Raw genomic sequence first — 19,222 nt, forward strand, 5'->3', positions numbered from 1 at the left:
GCCAAAGGAATCCTTCTTGTAGGAGGGGAGCACAGATGGGGAGACCCTTCCTGAGGCCAAGGGATGCACTTCCCAAGGACAAACAGCAGCCAGAGTTGTGCATTGGCTTGATGCCATGAACATGGCCAAAACAGGGAGCTGCAGTTATAAAGGAAAATGGCATTTCCCAAGGGAGCAGATGGATGGAAATGTGACTGTGAAAAAGCCCTGGAATTGATGGAAGGCTCTAAAGGCAGGTGATGGAAAAGGGGAGGTTGTATGCACATGGCAGCTGGCAGGGGAAAGCTGAGTTCCCTTTGGGGTTCTGTTAAGTTACAGATGTGGCAAGAATTAAAAAAAAATAAATAAAATCGCAGAAAGCACCCCAGGAGCATTGTGAGGTGTGGGCAGGGCTGTGTCTGCCACAGAAATAAAGGCAGTGTCTGGACACCTTGGAGGGGCAGCTGTTGATGGGCATGGCGGGAGATGTGGAAAGGATCTTTGGTTTGAGACACAGGCTGACTGCTCTCAAAGCGTGTGAAGCTGAATCAGTTCCTCTTTTGATATAAGGGCCCTCCTAAGTGACACCAAGTCTTGTTGGTGGCTTAGCCAAGGCAGGAGCTCCTTCCACCCTAGGGCAGGCCAGGGCATCTCCAGCCCCAGCCAAACCCAGGGGCTGCAGGATCAGCCAAAAAATGGGAACGAACCATTGACACGACCCACAATAAACCTGACACACGACCCACTGGGGAGCAGGGGGGGATGGAGGGAGATGCACAGCATGGTTACCTCTCTGTGCCTCTCTCCTTGCCCAAAACCCCTTTAGCTGAAAGCAGGAGGGCCAAAGGCAAGGATGGGATTGCTCTGGAAGCCCTGCATGGCCTGAGTCTTGGGCTGTCCATGACCAGTCCTGGGCAGGTCAGTGCTGCCCTAAAAACCTCTGGTACAAACAGCAGGGTGTGGCAGTGTGGGACAGCAAACTTTGGGTTTAGTTGCCTTGGGTGACATTTGGCCGTATTTAAATATTTTAAGGGATGATAGCTGGGTGCTCCTCACCACTGTAATTTGTATTTCTGCTGGTCAGACATGAGCCTGAGTGTCCCAGCATTGCATGTCAGAGAGGGGCAAGCATAAATACAGAGATGGAAATTTCCCAAACACGTTTGTCACCAGGTCAGATAAGTGGAGAGAAGCTTGATCCAGTTACTAATTAATAGCAGACTTTAAAAGTAGGAAAAATCATCTTGTCTGTTATAATTCATTATTATAAAATGAGACTATTTTCTGCTGAATTTATGAGGGAAATCCTCAAACCCCTGTTTATTTTTTAGTGCCAGATGAGTCAGTTTTGTTATCCTTAGCAATAATTGGTGATATAATGAAAAATTTGGTATGATTTACACAAAAGAGTTTATGTCTTCATTGTAAATAAACACTGATTTTTTTTTGCCATTAAGCTGAATCAAGCAATATGTGGTTTAAGATGCAGTTTACAAGCTAGTGAAAATCAGAAATTATAAATAGCATGACAATCTTTTTGGAAAGGATGTAAGTCATCATGCTCCCAGGACATAAGATAACCTCTAATTAATGGGGGCTAGTAAGAATTCTTTCCTGTCAGCAAGTTATTTCATAATTGCCTTCTGTAAGGCTTCCTGTCCTTTCCTCTGAAGCAGCTGCTGCAGGAACAGGATGATAAAATCAATAAATCCCTGACCCACTCCTATACCTCTGTGAATGTCTTTTTGATGGGAACTTTCATCCACCCAAGACCCAGGTTCAGTTTGCTTTGTTTGCAAGGCAAAAACTGCTGAATGCTGAGGCAGAAGAAATTACTTGTTCCCTTTAGTGATGTCTCCACTTGTGACAGGAAAAACAAAGCCTAAATCCTTCAACTCATGTGCTGGCATGTAGGAAGGAAGGTAATTTTTGTCAATAACTCCAGCTGGAGAAGCAGCTGGTTGCATTGTTAACGTGGACCCACAGTACAAATATCCATCTAACAGAGGGAGAGAAAAGCTTAGTTCTTGAGAGGTTGTCTGGCTAAAAGAAATCCCACCCCAACCATCCTCTGAGCTTTGGAGCCCTGTTTAGGCCTTCCACTTTGCCCTGATCCTCAACTCTGCTGTTTATCATTTCCTCCTAATATTTCCACCTGTCTTCACCAAAACTACTTTTGGATTAATCCAAAATTACTTTTGGATTTTTGCTGTGCAATAGGTAGGCCTCCAAAATCACCTGATGGTTGCAGTCACTGGGTTCTAAGATAAATGCAGGAAATGGCTCTCTGGAAGTGCCTTTGCCCTTTTTCAGTCATATAAAGCAGCTGAGGGATTGGCATAGGCTGAGGCAGGCTTAGTTTAACATTAAACTAATTGAAAGTTGCTGCAATGAATCACATCTAATGTGTCATTGGAAAGGAGGTTTCTTGATCTTTAGATAATGGTGCAGTCTAAGATAATATATATCCACTTTTTAAAAGGTAGGAAGTAGGCTGGGGAAGGGAATGTCTCCAATGAGTGATAAAACTGCAGATGCACACACCTGGTTTGGGAAGCCTTCCTGCAGGCCAGGGTCTGAGCAATTAAAGGAAGCCCTAACTGGACATTAATCAGCTTTTAGGTTTTTCTCCTCTGGGCAATTCAACAACAGGACACTTTCTTGAGGTGAATTTGCAATTCCCTCCTTCTCCCATCAGTGTCAGAGCTTGAATTATATTCTCTTTTTATTATTTTTTTTCTCTTGTTTGGACATGGACCAGGAAAAATGAATCTATCCATGCTTCAGATCCCCATGACTTCTAGAGGTTGTACTGATCATCAGCTACTAGCTGTGAATAAAGCCTTCAAACCTTATTTAAACATCACAGCACTAATCATGGTCTCCTTAAGTAAAATGCTCTTAAACTATAATTACCCATAAGATTATACATTGGCAGTTACACAAGAAATTGTGTTACAGGGCTGTACCAGGGGGCTGAGCTCACCCCTCTGTCTCAGTCAGTCAGATCTGCTGAGAAGGACAAATGCAGCAGGCAGAGTTAGCAGTGGAAAACCACCCCTGTGCCCTGCCCAGCCCCAGGATGAGCAGAAAACTGATTTAATATTCAGCATGCACTATTCAGTTTACAGCACTGCTCCCAATTCTCAGCTGGTGCAAACAGATGTTGATCTGCTGAATATTGATTTCCATCAGTTCAGGCTTCAGTTCCCAGTGCAGAGATCTCCTCCCTTTGTGTTTAATGTGAAGTGCACTGTTAAGCACCACCAAAAAGAGAAGCAGCTCTAATGCATGTTTTGGGGTTTTCTTAAAAGGAAATGGGATTTTGGAGGGCAGTTTTGATAGAACAGACACTCTTGTCCTTATGTCTGCTCACAGCTCACTCCATCCTCTTATAGCACGAAACACACAAATTAAACAGGACTGGAAATTTGGGAAAGTTCAGACTTTAGAGTAGATTAAGGGTTGGGGCTGGAACAGATATTTTCCTATCATCCTCTGTAAACCCACACTCCTTTCCCAAGCACCATCAGGTAGTTTCTTTTAGTCAAAAATACATGAGCAGCATAAAACCTCTTATTCCTGCTTGTTTGAATTGAGTTTTGCTATTTGCCCTTACAATCTGTTGGTTTGGCTGCATGACATGGATTTCCAGCTAAAACAATTTCCTCACCAATTACTTCCACAGACAACAATTCCAAGCAATTAAGAGAATTAAGGAAGTGTTTTCATACTGCTAAGGAATACATCTGTGAAGAGCTTTTAAAGGATGCAGAGTGAGATGCTAAAATTCACTTTGCTTTTCCTTAGATATTAGCAGGGGAAATGATCAGAAAAATCCAGTCAATGTTTGATGTAAGACAGCTACCAGAACTGCAAATGCTTTTAAATTGGAGACTACCTGCTTTCTTCCACAAAACTGCTTTGTGGGGTTGTTTTTTTTTCTGTTAAATGACCCACTTTTTCTCCTCTGTGAGGATGAAAAACATGATCTATTCCATGCATGCTCCTGCTGGATTGCCTGTGCCTGGTGATGCTGCAGTGGCACTGCAGGGTTTGTCTCCAGCCCTGCCTGCACACAGCTCTGCAGAGCACATCCCCTCATTCCTCTGGGCAGAATTCAGGAATAAAATGCCATTTTCTGAGGGGTTGGTTGGAGTTAAAGCAGATTTTGCACATGCATGGAACAGGGGTGGAAAAGCACATGGCATTTTTTGTGGGAATGAGGCACAGGAAGGCACCAGAGCTGTAAGGATCTGTAATTTGCACACACCACCCAATTCTGGTGCAAGGGGTGACTCAATTTAAGTGCAAATTAGTAATTTTGAGGAGGGATCCTTAAAAATTACTAAAGCATTTCATGATTGTGAGGAAGGCTTTAATTTAGGAGACAATTCCCACACTCCCACCTGAAGGCATTACCATTTTCTGTCCACCCGTGCCCCTCCTGTCCTTTTTACTAAGTTGTGGATTCCAAACATCACTTTTGGCTATTGTTTCACAAAGCCTTTTTCCCTAAAAGAGTTTCTCTGTCCCTAAAAGAGTTCTTGTGACATCCTGATTTTCATGGATTATTTCGGAGGGGTTAAAAAGAGCAGTGAAAACCTCAGGATCTCGCAGACATTGCCATGCCCTCTCTTGCATCCATTTAAAGCAAATATTTCTCTTCCTTGGGATCCTGAAAATGTGTACATTTGACTTCTAAACACAATAGGTGCAATGTTGGAAGCAGTTTTACACAGGTGTGACTCCTTGGGTTTTGATGGAGATTCTACATATTCATTGGCAGAGGAAGTGAATAAATACTCTGGGGCTTTGAAGACAGAGCTACAACAGGAACTGACAGACAGCAAGTCTTCTTTTTGAAAGTGAAGCACAGGAATGAATTTAAAATGTGTTTTTATATGTATACATACAGACATGGGGAAAAAAAAAATCACAGAGAGGAAGAGAGAATCTTTTGTTTTGAAGTCAAAATTCCCTTTACAACCGTGACTGACAATAGCCATCACTTTTGTAAATATTTTAGGAAATCTTGGCACCTGAGTGCATAAAATCTCTCAGAAATCACTGAGGTGCCTTCATTCTCCTCCCTGTTCCCTCTTCCCCAGAGATTTTCACAAACATTGAGAAAATTAATGTCCAAATATGAACAAAATGAGAATAAACTCATCATTGAACAGGACTAAAAGAAAAGGAAATAGCTGATTTAATTAGGTTTTTGGTGATGATTCAGACCAACATAAATCTCAATGAAAGGACAAAAATAATTACAGGTAATTAATGCCAAAGTATCCAAAGCTAAGGAATTTAGTTAGCCTAGAGCACTGTACATAACACACCCAGTTCTTCTTTCTGAAGATAACACAGTGCATCCACTAATTTAGGTTATGGAGTTTCTTTTACACTTGTAATTATTTTTAATTCTGACACTTCTTTGGCCAGGAGGGAAGCAGTGCTGGTAGCATAACGAAGCCAACCTAAAACACAGAAGTTTTTTGTTTTGTTTTTCCTGGAGCTAAAATGGCATGAGTCAAAAACCAAATCAAATCCATCATTCTGCCACTGGATAGATCAGTATAAAATCTGTGAGATGCAAACAGAGCTGGATTCCATATTTTTTCTGTCTCTGGTTGAGGCTCAGTGGTGTTTCTCAGTTATGGTTTTGTTTTTAATGTAGCAAAAAAGCTTCAGTGACCTTTTTTTTTTATATCAGTATTATGGTCAAATTGAAGCTCTGATTTCAAAGATACAATTTTCATGAAGATCTATTTCATGCACAAACCTTCCAAATTATTTTAAAAGACAAATATTGGAAAGAAAAATAGAATATTTTGCCATTGATAAGAGCTGCAGGACCACCATCTGGATGGACTAGACTGAGAGTATGGGTTTAAATGATGGATTTTTATAGTTCAGAAAGAAAAGCATTTTTCCTTGGGTAAGATCCCACTCTATGTATTTTCCTTTCTTTGGATTGTAGGAAAGTTAATGTCCATAGGTAGGTTTCCCCCTCACCACTTAGGGGGTTTCATAAACCTTATTTTACAGGAAAAAAAATATTAGAGTATGGATTAGCTCTTAAATTTCCATATCAGATAACCTACATTTATGCAGGTAGAAAGCAACAAATTTTCAGAGTTTTAAACAACAACTGGAAAAAGTGAGCACAAAATCTGGGGCATGTTCATTAAAGAAATAAATTCATGACCAGAGCTGGTGCTTTCTTAGTATTTTCTTTGTCCCTTTCTGTGGTATTTCTCTTCTTGAAAGAAGAATCTTGATGGAACTCCTCCTAATTCAGCTGTGTTTCGGACATGTGTCCTTAGTTATCCACCTAGTGAAATTGTGCATTTTAGTGAAATCAAATCTGATCTAGAGAAATGGTGTTAGGGAAACTTCTCTGTCTTACCATGAAATGAAATCAGCAGCAGTGAGCCTGTGGGGATATTCAACCTCAGAGGAGCAAAATGAGCCCTGTCAGTGATGAAGGGGAGATCCCACTTGGTTGTGAATCAACTCAAAGGGGAAGTTTGGGACAGGAGCTAAAAAGCCAGCCTATGTTTTTGAGGAGTGCTGATTGTGGAATTGTTGCTTTTGTACTCCACAAAACACATGGAAAGGTTCTGCTCCCTGAAGCAGCAGGGCTGGGTGTCCCAGGAATGTGAGTGACAGGTGGCACAGACAGCAAATTGCCTAAAACAAGGAATCAGGGCCATGGTTTTACAATCTGAACCCAAGCCCGGGTTTGGTTGGTGTGGCTGGCAGAGCTGGGGCAGGTCCAGCCTGAGTCCCAGGCAGGTGTGCTCCTCTGCTCCCATCCTCACACAGCCCCAGGGGATGTGGAGCAGGGCTCCTCTGAAGGGTGAGGGGCCTTCCACAGGACCTTGCATGGAGTGGGAGCTCTGCCATTGCCCCCCAGAACTGCTTCTTGCTGTGGGCTGCAGCTGTGCATGGGACACTGCAGCCCCAGGGCTTCTGCAGCACCTTCTGCAGCTCCTGCATCCAGGCTTTGGCCCTTCAAAAAACCTCCTTTTCTCACTTCTGCCCCAAAAGTCCTGGCAGAGCTCTCTCCTGTTCCCCATTGACAGCAAGAGCAGTGGGTGCAGAGCTTTCAGCCCCCAGTCCCTCCTGATGGCACCAAGACTGCTGTAACTCATCTGTGACAGCACCAGGGTTCCTGAGAGGGAGACAAACCACCCAAGAGTGGGTGATTTTGATATTTACTCCTGGAGATAAAAAGCTGCCCATGCTTGGCAGCTCTGAGGAAATATTTTCCATGCTGAAAACCTCCAAAGGGAGTCAGGAGCACAGGCAACCCACAGAATGAGCCCTGGCACAGCACAACTAAAGGCCACCAAAAATCAGAATATTCAGTGCACAGGGGCACAACAGGAAAAGCTCTCTGTGGCCAGGCATTCAGCAAGTTCCCAGCTCTGCAATATGGCCAAAATTCACTGTGTTTCTGGGACAGGTGGTGGAGGTTTGTTCCCAAATCCCAGCAAAGGGAAACCCTACGTGAACATCCTCGTACCCCATTCTTTCACACCAGAAGCTGTGTAATTAAGCATATCCATTAAGGGGGCCACAAAATATGAAGTAATGAACTCCATCTCTCTGGAGACTAGTACTTCACTGGGTAAAATTAATGGGATTGTGAAAGCAGCCATTGCCTGAGAGGAGCAGCCATTTTATGGATCTTTTATTATTTAGGAAAGCAGCTCCAAATCTTTCCCTTCAACTTGTGGAAGAGTTGACTTCTGTTTTGAGAGGGACTCCTGTTTTGACCATCTAAAAGTCAATGCCTACTTTTAAAATTTAGTCTTCACTTTAGAAAATGGCAGTTAAATAAAGATGTTCCCCTCCCTTTGTTATGAATATGATTTTTAAAGCCTTCCTGCATCAGAATTTAGGCACAAACTGAGCAAAATACAAAACCGCAGAACATGCAAATAAATCAATCATTCCCATGTTATATATCTTCAGAATATGATCCAAAAGTAATTCTGGGTGTAGTTTTCAAACTTCAGCATTGCATAAACTAAATACCCTGCAGCACAATTGGACTGACATGAATTACAAAGTAAAATAAATACACATTGGGATGTGTCTTTTGTTCCTGTTATTTTACTTTTCCTTTTGCCTTTCAAAAGTTATATTAGAGCCCATAATACTTGATAACTAAAAATCAGAAAGGTCATTTAGAAGAGGGAAGTAATTTAATTTTGTACTGTAGATTTCTAACATGCACCTATGGAAATGTTCTTGCCTATCCCAGTGATTTCCCTCCCCTCAAATATTTAAGCAAGGGTAGGGCATGCCTGAAAGATGCATGTAAGAGCTGTTTTAATAAAGAATTTAACCTCTGACTTTTACAAGCAGAGATTTGATTTCTAGATATGAGTTCTTTGCCTGCTTTTCAGTAAATTTTTCTTTACAGTCATTTGGAAAACTGTACCCAAGTCTTTATTGTGCACGACACTTGGAGTTCTTTTTTATTGACTTCGGCTGCTTCTTGCCAGAGTCAAAAGGTTGGAAGCAAGGCCACTGGCATGGGAAGAAATGTGTAAAGAACATAAAAACTCCTTCAGCTGGAAATACGAGAATTGAAATGAAATAAAAGAAATGAAGCAGAATAAAATGAACTTTTCCCTTTTCGTGGTCGTGTTTACTTCCCAGGCAGTAATGACAGACCCAAACGAAGCTCTCTGCCGTGGGAAGGTGCAGGGATTTCTGTGCATCCAGCACTTTTCTTGGCTAGCAGGGTCTTGGGATTCAGCCACATATCCTGGATGTGAACAGGAGGGAGATCTTTATCTCAGCACCCCTCACTTCTCAACCTTTTTCTCCACTTTTAATTCCTCACAGTTGTTTCGGTTCCCTTCAGGGCCTTCCACCTCAGTTTCCCCCTTTTTGTTCTCCCTTTTTCCTTTTTTCTGAATTCATGTTGGCTATCTGAAGGTTTGAATTATTTGAGGATTTATTGTAGGATTATTTCTGTATTAGCCTACTTTTAAATTACTGATTTAACTTATATATAGGAAAATACAAGTTCACATCCCCTCAGTTCTATCCAAGCAGGAAAACACAAAACTTTACAGGGATTTTGTTTTACCAGCTCTCATTCTTTCCTCATGTAGGAGATGAGAAGAGGGATCTGATGACTTCTTAGCAATGCCAAAAATCTCAGCTTTTGTTTGCTCAGTTTTTCTTAGTGTGGCCTCAGGTTTGCAAATGCACCAAACCACAAACCCACAGTTCAGTTTGCAAAGGCAAGAGCACAGGATTTAACATTGATAGACAAACAAATATTTTATGTATTTCTACTATATCATTACTTGGCTTAGGAAGTAAAAAAAAAGAAAAAAAAAACCACCAGCAGCTTTCCAGGCAAAATTAGACAAAAGTGACAAGTGTCACCTGTGTTCATAGTGAAATCAAACCAGACTATGAGTTTCATATTGTTCTAAAAGAAAACCAAAATAATCTGTATCTGACTCATTGAAAGAATTGAATTGACACAAAATCTTGCTGTTGCAGAACTCACCCATGATATTCATCACCTTGGAATATATTCAGGCTGGCAAACCTGGAAAGGGACAACATAAGCAGAATTACAGAGTTTTATTTTCCTGTTATTACTCTTTGTGTCTTGGAGATCTTTCTGATTTATAAAAATGCCTGTACATTCTTACAAATAAGTGTACCTGGACCAATTACTCAAGGCAAAGCTGCATTGATAAGTTTGTTATTTATATTTGTTATTTATATTTATTATTTATATGATTATTTTTAATGAACAGGTTGGTGAGAAATCAGCTCCCTCAAATACCTTCACACTAAACTATCCAGTCTAGCCACACCCTAACAGAACAAATATGAAGAGTATAAAATAAATTATAAAAGCAATTTTTGACACTGACCATGTCTCTCCTGCAGAATGGCATTTCTTTGGGCCAGCAATTCAGGAGCAGCTTCTGTTCCTCCTCCCCTCACACACACACTTCTAGGGGGGAGCAGGAAAAGCAGAAACAGCTGCTGTGAAGCTGGAGAGGATATGGATGGCACTCAGAAATTTAAAATGATGTTATTCCCTTCTCAGGCTGTGCAAGGTGCTGTTCAACCTGGTGAATCCTTGAAGGCAAGGCTCAATCCTCTTCCCATGCTGCATAAGGTAAGAAAAATAATAAGACAATGAGGACAAAAAAAACCCCCAAGAAACAGTGAGAAAAGACAAAACCCAGTGGGACAAAATCTAAGAGGTTTTCTGTCCAACAGAAGCCTTTTCCATGCTGTTGTGAGGGATTTTATGCTTCAAGAAATGTGGATTTGTCTGCACTGGCTTCTGCTGTGCTGTATCATGGGATGACTGTTGTTGCTCATCCAGGAGTAAATCCTTGACTAGAGAGGTTTAAAAAGTAATGTAAAACTTTATGCAACAATAAATAAGACTGCAAGGTTGAAACCTAAAACTTTTAGAGACAAGAGAAATCAGAACTCTCTCAGTCATTTTGGAGTGGTAAACCTAAAAATAACACCTCACAAAGGGCTGCTCTGTTTTCTTTTTTTCTTTTTTCCCCCCCCTTAGAATGAAAACATTCCATTTAAAATTAACTTGTTTTGACTGAGCAATACAAAGGTAAAACATGAAAACAAAATAGTCAGCGTTTGGCAGCGGTGTTTCCAGCTGAAACTCCTGTAAATATTGCCCAGGCTGGATTTGGGAAGCAGGCTTGGGGAGGTTTGTCCCTCCTGCTCAGCTCAGCTCAGCTCCCATAGCAGTGGTGGCTGCTGGAAAAACAAACTGGATTTTGCTGCGCACAGGCACCCAGCCAAACTGCACCTGGAAAAGGAAAAGAACACTTTAAAAGGGAAATTCATGCAATCCACAAGCACAGGGCCCTGCAAGCAGCACCACCAGAGATCAGGTGGTAAAATGTGTGTAGGGGAAAAGCAGAGTGAGCAGTAATATCATTATTTAAGTACAGTGAGGAGCTTCATCCCACAGGGTCCAGAGTGCCATAAAATATGATTAACATTAATAGAGTTAAAGAGAATTTGTGTCTTTCAAGACAAAAAATTCATGCTCTTACAACCATAGCCTTAGGATTTTGATAGGAAAATGAAAGACTGGAAGTAGAATGACTTATGTGAAGATTCCTTTGTTGGAGTCAGTGACATCTAATAGCCCAAGGAAGAATGAAAACTGCATTTTAATGAGAAATAATTTATCATATTAGACAGGGGGAAAGAGAAAATAAACCTTCTTAAAAAAAAAAAAAAAGAACCATGGAAATTAAAATACATAAATTGAAAAGAATGTGATTTCCTGGGAGAAAAACAAACTGTGTTTGGGTTTTTTGCTTGCTTGGGTGTCGTGATTTTTTAAAAGAGGAGTAATTGTATCATTTTGCATTTTAATACTGGTTAGTTCTCCATGTCCCAAGCAAATGGCTGGAATTCTGCACAGAAAACACAACTGAAATGGAAGGGTTCATTCCTACAGAGATGTAGTTGTGTGTAGGGTATTTTTTGCTCAAAGACCGATAAAAAGCAAACTGAATATGCAATGAATAAATGAAAGTGAAGAAAGGTCTTTTGTACTCTTGATTTATCTTTACATTAAATGTTGTTTTTTTTTCCAAGAAGCGGATGTAGCATCAGTTACAGCTCTATCTGAATATTCTCACATTTTTGTAGAGGAGCCAAAGAATATACAGTTTATAGAAATCTCCAGAACTGCTTCAGGTGAGATGACAGATACAGCTACAACTTCCTACCCTGAGCTCCCCCTCTGCCTGACAGCCAAAGCAAGCAGCACAAAATGGGAAACAAATCAAAACAAAACAAAGCAACAGATGGATTCACAGCTGCACTTTGTATTCAGGAAGGTAGAATGACAAGAAATGCTGGCCAGTCTGTGCTGAAACTCCCGCAGCATTAAAGGGAAACTCAGTTTCACTGCGTCAAGCGCGACCGAGGCTTTCATTCTCTAACAGAAATACTTATTATAACTGCAAAAAACAATCTAAAAAAATGTATTTCTTTAAAATGGCTTCACACTGAAAGGTTTAAATTAGATATTGGGAAGAAATTTCCCCCTATGAGGGTGGGCAGGCCCTGGCACAGGTGCCCAGAGCAGCTGGGGCATGGATCCCTGGCAGTGCCCAAGGTTGGATGGAGCTTGGAGCAGCCTGGGACACTGGAAGATTCTTTAATCCCTTCCACCTCAGCCATTCTGTGATCCTGTGACACTGGACTTCAAAACACGATTTTTAGGGAACTGGGTTAAATTTTCTTACACAAATATTTATCCAGAGATGGAATCCAAAGCTCCTCTCTCCCTGCTGAGTGGTTCTTTGCCTGTAGCAATTTTTGGGGATTTTTCCAGGCCTGAATGTGGAATCTACAAACATCAGAGTTTATGTTGTACTCAGGACAGGGTTACTCAATTCAGGACACTTCAGTGCATAAAAAGAAATACTGCTTCCTAATTTTAGCATGGAATCCTGGTGTAGGTGGGAATATCTTGGTTGACTTCATCAGGGTTTGGAACAAATTGTTGAGAAAAGTATGGGATGGCAGTGAGGAATGAGCCTACAGAATCCTTGACCTGCAGCACATATAGGTTGAAGGGTTTTGCTAAACCAAATAACAATTTTAATTTAATCTCCACTAGAAAAATAGGAAAAATGAAATGCATGCCATATGGTGAAAATATGTTAAGCTTCAAAGAAGTAGGAATCATTAAGTACAACTATGAAAAGGGGTTTTTAGGTTTGAATGGTATGCCAGTTTCAGTATAATAAAATATACATATATAATCCTATTAAAGCCTCATTTGAAAAAAAATAAAAGGATTCCTTTGAATAATGCAAAATCTTAGGTCACATTTTTTTGCCTGTATATTTATTTTCATTTTAACCAAGGCTGCTATAGTGGGAGAACATGGTTTAATTTTCAGGGCACATCCACTGTTTCAATTTTTTTACACAGGTAACATCAACATGAACTAGGCTTTGAAGACAAAGAAATGAGAACTGAAACCCATATACTCATAAATAGTGAGCCACTCCATAACCAAAAGGAATATTAAAACCAAAGCTGCACCAAGGACTCCCCTATCTTTTCCCCAACTGCACGGTGTAGAAATTGAGGCAATAAAAAGGAAAACCTGAGCCTCCCACTGCCTTTCCAGCTCCACTGTTCTCACTGAGAATCCAGATCAAGGAGCCCTGTGAATAATTCTGGTAAAAATACTGCAAGGGGCTTGCCAAAATACAGTCCCACACACTAAATACCCACATTCCAACACTCACAGTGCCCTCCCTAAAATCCCCCACCAGAAAAGGGCAGATAGGCACAGGAATGCTCATGGAAACCTAAAGGACAAGGAAAATGGTGTGAGAAGGGCCACAGCTTGTAGGAACTCAGCACATCGCTCCCGATGTCCAGAGATGCCAGGAGAACCCCTGGGGGTCTCAGAAATCCTGGAATGTTGCCAAGAGTGCTTGGTGGCTTGATTTTGATCCATCCACAGAAGTGACAGCAGTTTGAGGACATGAGAATCACTTTAGAGTGAAGGGTGTAAAAGGGACACGTTTAGAGGGTGAAATATAAACTTTAAGGTTTTTGGTACAGGGGGGTTATGGAGACAAGATGGAGGGATCAGGGCGTGTCTCGTCCTTCTTCTTTCTTCTTCTTGTCTTCCATCTCCTGTGGTGATGTTGGCACTTGGGGATTGGTTTATGGTGAAGGTGCACTTGCCAACATGGGTGAAAAGTATTGGAAAATAAAGGTAAATATCATGTACGTAGATTTTAGTATAAAAAGACACGACCGCCTCGTGGGTGGTCAGAGTGCCCTTGGCTGCCTTGCAGATCAGACCTCTGTTGGGCAGACAGAAAATTTTGTAGATAAGAAACAATAAACAATCTGAAGATCGAAAAGCTGAAGAGTCCAGACTCGTCCTTTGAAACGCGGGGCACCCAAGAACCGCCCTACCCGTGTGGGGCAGAGACAGACAGACAGACCCGACAACAGCTGATGGCAGAGAGGAGCTGCAGCCCTCTGCAACTCTTGGAGTGGTTTCTTACAAGGTCCCTTTGAGTGCAGGACCTTTTTAGAATTGTTTGGGGTTTGTTTCTCCCCCAACACTAAATATCACGAGCAAAGCACTCACTGTTCTTGATGATTCCTGTTATTTATTCTCACGAGGTGAAGCAGGGACACCTCAAACAGAACAAATTGCTGTGATACAGCTGACCAACACACAGAAATATCAGCTCTGTCCCAAGCATTTTACAGGGTAATTTCTCATTTTCATTGGAAGATCAGAGATCCACCTCCACATTAACCTCCAGGGCTTCATTTCCCAAGCTGCTGGAAGTGTTACTGAACAGCAAAGCTTCCTCCTCCTTCTGGAGCTTCAGCCCATAATAAACATGAGAAATATACTTCAAGATAAGGCAGTGCTTCTTCCTTTTTGTTTTTATCTGCTCTGTCAGTGATTCCATCACTATGGCCACATTTCTGACACCGCTTTTCCTTAGGTTTGGGTTTGGGATGATTTAAGAGGTTTGCAGTTTTACCCAGTTTCTAGAAGATTCTCTTTGAGCACATTTGGTGCTCTTTAGATTCAAGTGACTGCAGAAGTGCAAAATGTTATCATTTATTTATTTATCACTGCTGTTAAATAACAAGGTTGACAGATAGAAAATCCTCCAGGAAATAGCATCTGTGCTTCTCTCCCTCAGCATGCACCAAACAAAGAGCTGCACTGTTTGTCCCAGCAGCACAAAAAGGCCAAGTTCCTAAAAGTTCAGTCAAAATTTTGGCTTTCCAAATTTTCAAAAGTGTCTCTCAAATATTGATTTTGGTGGTTTACTTCCCACAGGATGTGCTGTTTATTTAGATAAGTGCACTCAGAGAGCTTGTGTGCATGTTGCTGTTTTAGGGGTGGCTTTTGCTTGGATTTTTTTTTTATTTTTTACCTTTTTGCTGTTTGATGACACCTGCTTTCATGCACAACCATTTTCTTTGATCCATTTGGAGCTGAGCATTTTGCACAGGGAAAAATGGTTTTGGCTGTGTATGATATTCTGCATGACATTTTAAACAGAGAGGGGAAAGACTGAACATCCACAGGTGATGGAGGTATCTAGAAGATAAACGTAATCAGGAACTATCAGATAAAATGAAATATTAGCTGGGTGCTGCAACCAACCTCCCATGTGATTCATAGCATTCAGTTTTCTTGTTCTAAAAAACCTTACAAATTCCCCATAGACAGTGTGCAGGATCGTGTTTTACACAGTGCTGAAAAAAGCTCCCCTTTTTTACACTGTCCTTTGTGATTAATAACATTAAACTGTATTCATCCAGGAATACTTCACCTCCAATAGCCATAATTGGAAAATCCATGGAAAAAAATGTCACCATTGTCCTGCATAGAGAAATGTCAGCCAGCAGCCAAAATTGCCCTGAACAACAGCTTCCCACAAGGGTTAAAGGAGCTATAAAAAGCACTGCTCAGACCTTCTGACACCCTATTAATTAGCTCCTTCTGTGGATGTGTTGTATGAACTTTGTAGGGTCATACAATAAATAAGAATAAAATCTCAAGACTTGCAGTTTGCCAGCTCGTTGTGATTTACCCACTGGTAAAGCAGAATATCAGTGGAGTCTGTTTTTTGGGGAAGTGCCTGCTCCAGTCCCCATTTTGCTTCACTGGGTGTTTAGGATAAGAAAAGAACACCATGAGTTTCTAGATAAAGTATGTAAACTACTGATCTGAATACACAAAACAATCTCTTAGGGAATTAGCAGATTAGAGGGGGTAAAAAATAGCAGCCAAAAATTAATGGCAATTAGTGTTAAAGACTAAATAAAGCTAAGGAGAAGGAAATGTGCTGACACTCTGGACTACTGCTGATATTTCCCACACACTCCACTGCTGATGGGAAACTCCTGCATTTGCTTATAAATTCACTCTCTATAGCCTAAATAATATAGAGAGCAAGCTCTGAAATGCATTGCTTCTATGAGGATCACAGCAGCTAAAAAAGCCCCAAATATGACTCAATTTTAAATTCATTTTACAAAGGCTGTGAATTATTTGACTTTCTTTCCTTTCCTTTCCTTTCCTTTCCTTTCCTTTCCTTTCCTTTCCTTTCCTTTCCTTTCCTTTCCTTTCCTTTCCTTTCCTTTCCTTTCCTTTCCTTTCCTTTCCTTTTCCTTTTCCTTTTCTCTGAAGAGAATGGTTAATTTCAGAGCTGGTCTCTAAACAAGGAGTCCTGACAACATCCCAAGTTTCACATGCTGTTAGGAAAGATAATCTCCCCAGCTGGAAGGATGAGCTGCAGCTCCAACAAGGAGCAAAACCTGCAACCTTCCTGCAGCTGTGCTGCACAGAGGCAACCAGAAACTGTAGGCAGACACAGATTGTATCTTATTTTTTAATGGAAAACAGGCACAGAAATAAACTGGAAGCCAAGATGGCCAACTCCACCAAGGGAATCATAGGCTGAGTTAGGACTGATTCTCTCTCTTAATGGAGGAAAGAAAAGAATTTTCATTCTCAAGAGCAGCTCCAATTAATGGTAAGGCACGCTGGAAACTGGGCTTGAAGCTGTTCAAGAATGAGGTTTGGTTATCAGAATATGAAGTTCCATGAAAATATCTCAGTACTCAGCAGCTAATGAAAAAAAGGAAACTGAATGTTGGGATGTTAGGAAAGAAATAGAGAACAAAACAAAGCAAGAATATCTTTATGTCAACTTATTAGTCTGTGGTAGCATGAATCTTGAATGCTATCTGTAGTTTTAGGGAAAGGGAGGGAAGGGAAGGGAAGGGAAGGGAAGGGAAGGGAAGGGAAGGAAAGGAAAGGAAAGGAAAGGAAAGGAAAGGAAAGGAAAGGAAAGGAAAGGAAAGGAAAGGAAAGGAAAGGAAAAAGGAAAGGAAAAAGGAAAGGAAAAAGGAAAAAGGAATCTCTATACATGTAAGAAGGATAACCAAGATAATGCTGGATTCTGCACAGGCAGATCAGGATGGCTCAGTATGGAAAGGGGTGGATGAAAGGGGCAGTATGAGAGAATACACATGAATTTCCTGGATACTCACTCCTGGTCTCTGTTCATGGAATTATGCAAGCAGGCATCAGAAGGAAAAGCTTCTCCATGCAGTGAAGATCTGCTGTGGAAACCTTTGCACCCGTCTATAAGTTCAAAAGATCAAAAGTCTTTAAGTGTTAGAAAAGTGGCTGCTTTAATTCAGAGAAGAAAAATCAGAGAGGAGAGCTTAGGAAGCCCAGAGGAACTAGATTTGATTTCTGTGAGGTCCCTGAGCATTGAATTGTTAGAGGTTAGGAAAGGATTTCTAAGAAGCACTAGCACAATCTTTGTCTGCTCATTAAGTCTTTTTCTCAGCCACATTTGGAGACAAAGTCCTGCGTTAACTGGGCCTCTCACCTGCTACAGCTGTGCCCGTGTTGTGTTAGATTCCCTTCAGTCCTGTAACAACCACCTCCACTGCCTGCATGAAGAGGTAACACTAAAATAATTTGACCTAGCAGACATTTTTAAGCTGAAGTTTAGCAGCTGTAAACATGGGGCACTGGTACCCTGGGATTGACTGTCTGGTGTTCTTCATGCAGCAGTGATCACAGAGTTATCTGCAAAAATCTGTTGTGAGAGAAACATCCAGACACAGGAACAGAGCTTAGAAAATGAGACACAGAGATCTTCAATCTCAGTCCCCTAATATTCTAAGGACTATGTCACATAATCCCTTTTATAAACTGTTCAGGCTTCATTATGATTAAATTTATTGGCCTCCATTTTTCCTGGAAAGCTGTTCCAGAGCTTCACTGCTCTGCTGATTAGAAACCTTTTAATTTCCAAGTGAAATTTAATATGACAAGTTTATACTGTTCTGGAGAAGTGTTACAGTTGCTCTCCACACACACATCACAGAGCAAATACCAACAAGGGAAAAGAGCAATTCAAGTTAAAAACAGTAATAGCACAGAAGAATTGCTGGCTGAGAGCTTTCCTCCAATTTTAGATGCAGATCCCACTGCAACCTTTAATTCTTTGGTAATAAGCTACTACTAAGGGAACTGAGTCTGTTCAGATCAGCTCTGGTTTATATCTACAAATGCATAATAACCTCTGTCCCACTAATGAATCACTGGGGCTGTCATAACCCTAATGAACACATTTCTTCCTGAAGGTGTTGATCACCTAAAAGTGCTCGCTGGTTTTTCCTGCCTCCAGTGATGTTGTAGGTGTAAGCACATCTCCAGAGAGTTTACCTGCAGAGGCTGCACCAGAGAGAGAGCCCTGGAGCTGGAAAGGAGCAGAGTTTCTGTTCACAGCCCGTGGAGCAGCTGTGCCAGCTCACAGGGGAAGCTCTCACGTGCCCCAGGTGCGACCTCGCACAGGTTTGGTGCTGGGGGCTGCCCCGAGTGGGGCTGGAGCAGCTCCCCAGCAAAGTGGTGGGGTCACCATCCCTGGAGGGATTTAAGGCACAAAGCTGTGGCTCTTAGAGGCCTGGTTCAGTGCTTGGCAGTGCTGGGTTTAAGGTTGGATGTGATGATCTTAAAGGTCTCTTCTGACTGAACTGGTTCTGTCGTTCTGAGGTTGGGTTGCTCAGCCACAGATCTGCATCTCCTATTTTGTCTCTGATTCAGCTCAGCCACGTTTCATGGGGCAAGAATTGTTCCTTCCACACCAGTAGAGTGTTGGACTTGGCCAAAACCTTTGATCACTACAGAAACATTATTGTAAGTGATGCTTGCAGCTTGTTTGGATTGGAAACCCAAGGCTTTGTTGTAGGCACTTCTGTGTTCCTCCAAACACAGTCAGGAGAGGTGGGTGACTCAGTATTCCCCCTAAACAGGCTATGGTCAGCCCCTTTCCAGAAGTAACCAGGAGTAAATGACTTTTAGTTACAGTTCCTGAAATTTAAAAAACATTTATGAGGCTCTTTACCGTGGGCTATTAAAAAAAAAACCAACTCATATTATACAACATTTTCAGAACAATGGAGCAAAAGAAAAAAGTCATCTTTTTCTCACCATGAGGTTCAACATTTTGTTGTTTCCAATGCCATTTCTAGCAATAACTGGAGGCAGATAATTTTGGAGGTAATTAACATTTCATTACCACTTTCTCACAGATTTACTGGCCAGGAGAAGAGCGACTTAGAGAAACCAAGAAAACACAGTTGTTGCTTGAGTCCT

The sequence above is a fragment of the Agelaius tricolor genome, unplaced genomic scaffold (assembly GCF_023055355.1).
Source record: "Agelaius tricolor isolate 1412-34295 unplaced genomic scaffold, bAgeTri1.0.p SCAF_22, whole genome shotgun sequence".
Lineage (NCBI taxonomy): Eukaryota > Metazoa > Chordata > Aves > Passeriformes > Icteridae > Agelaius > Agelaius tricolor.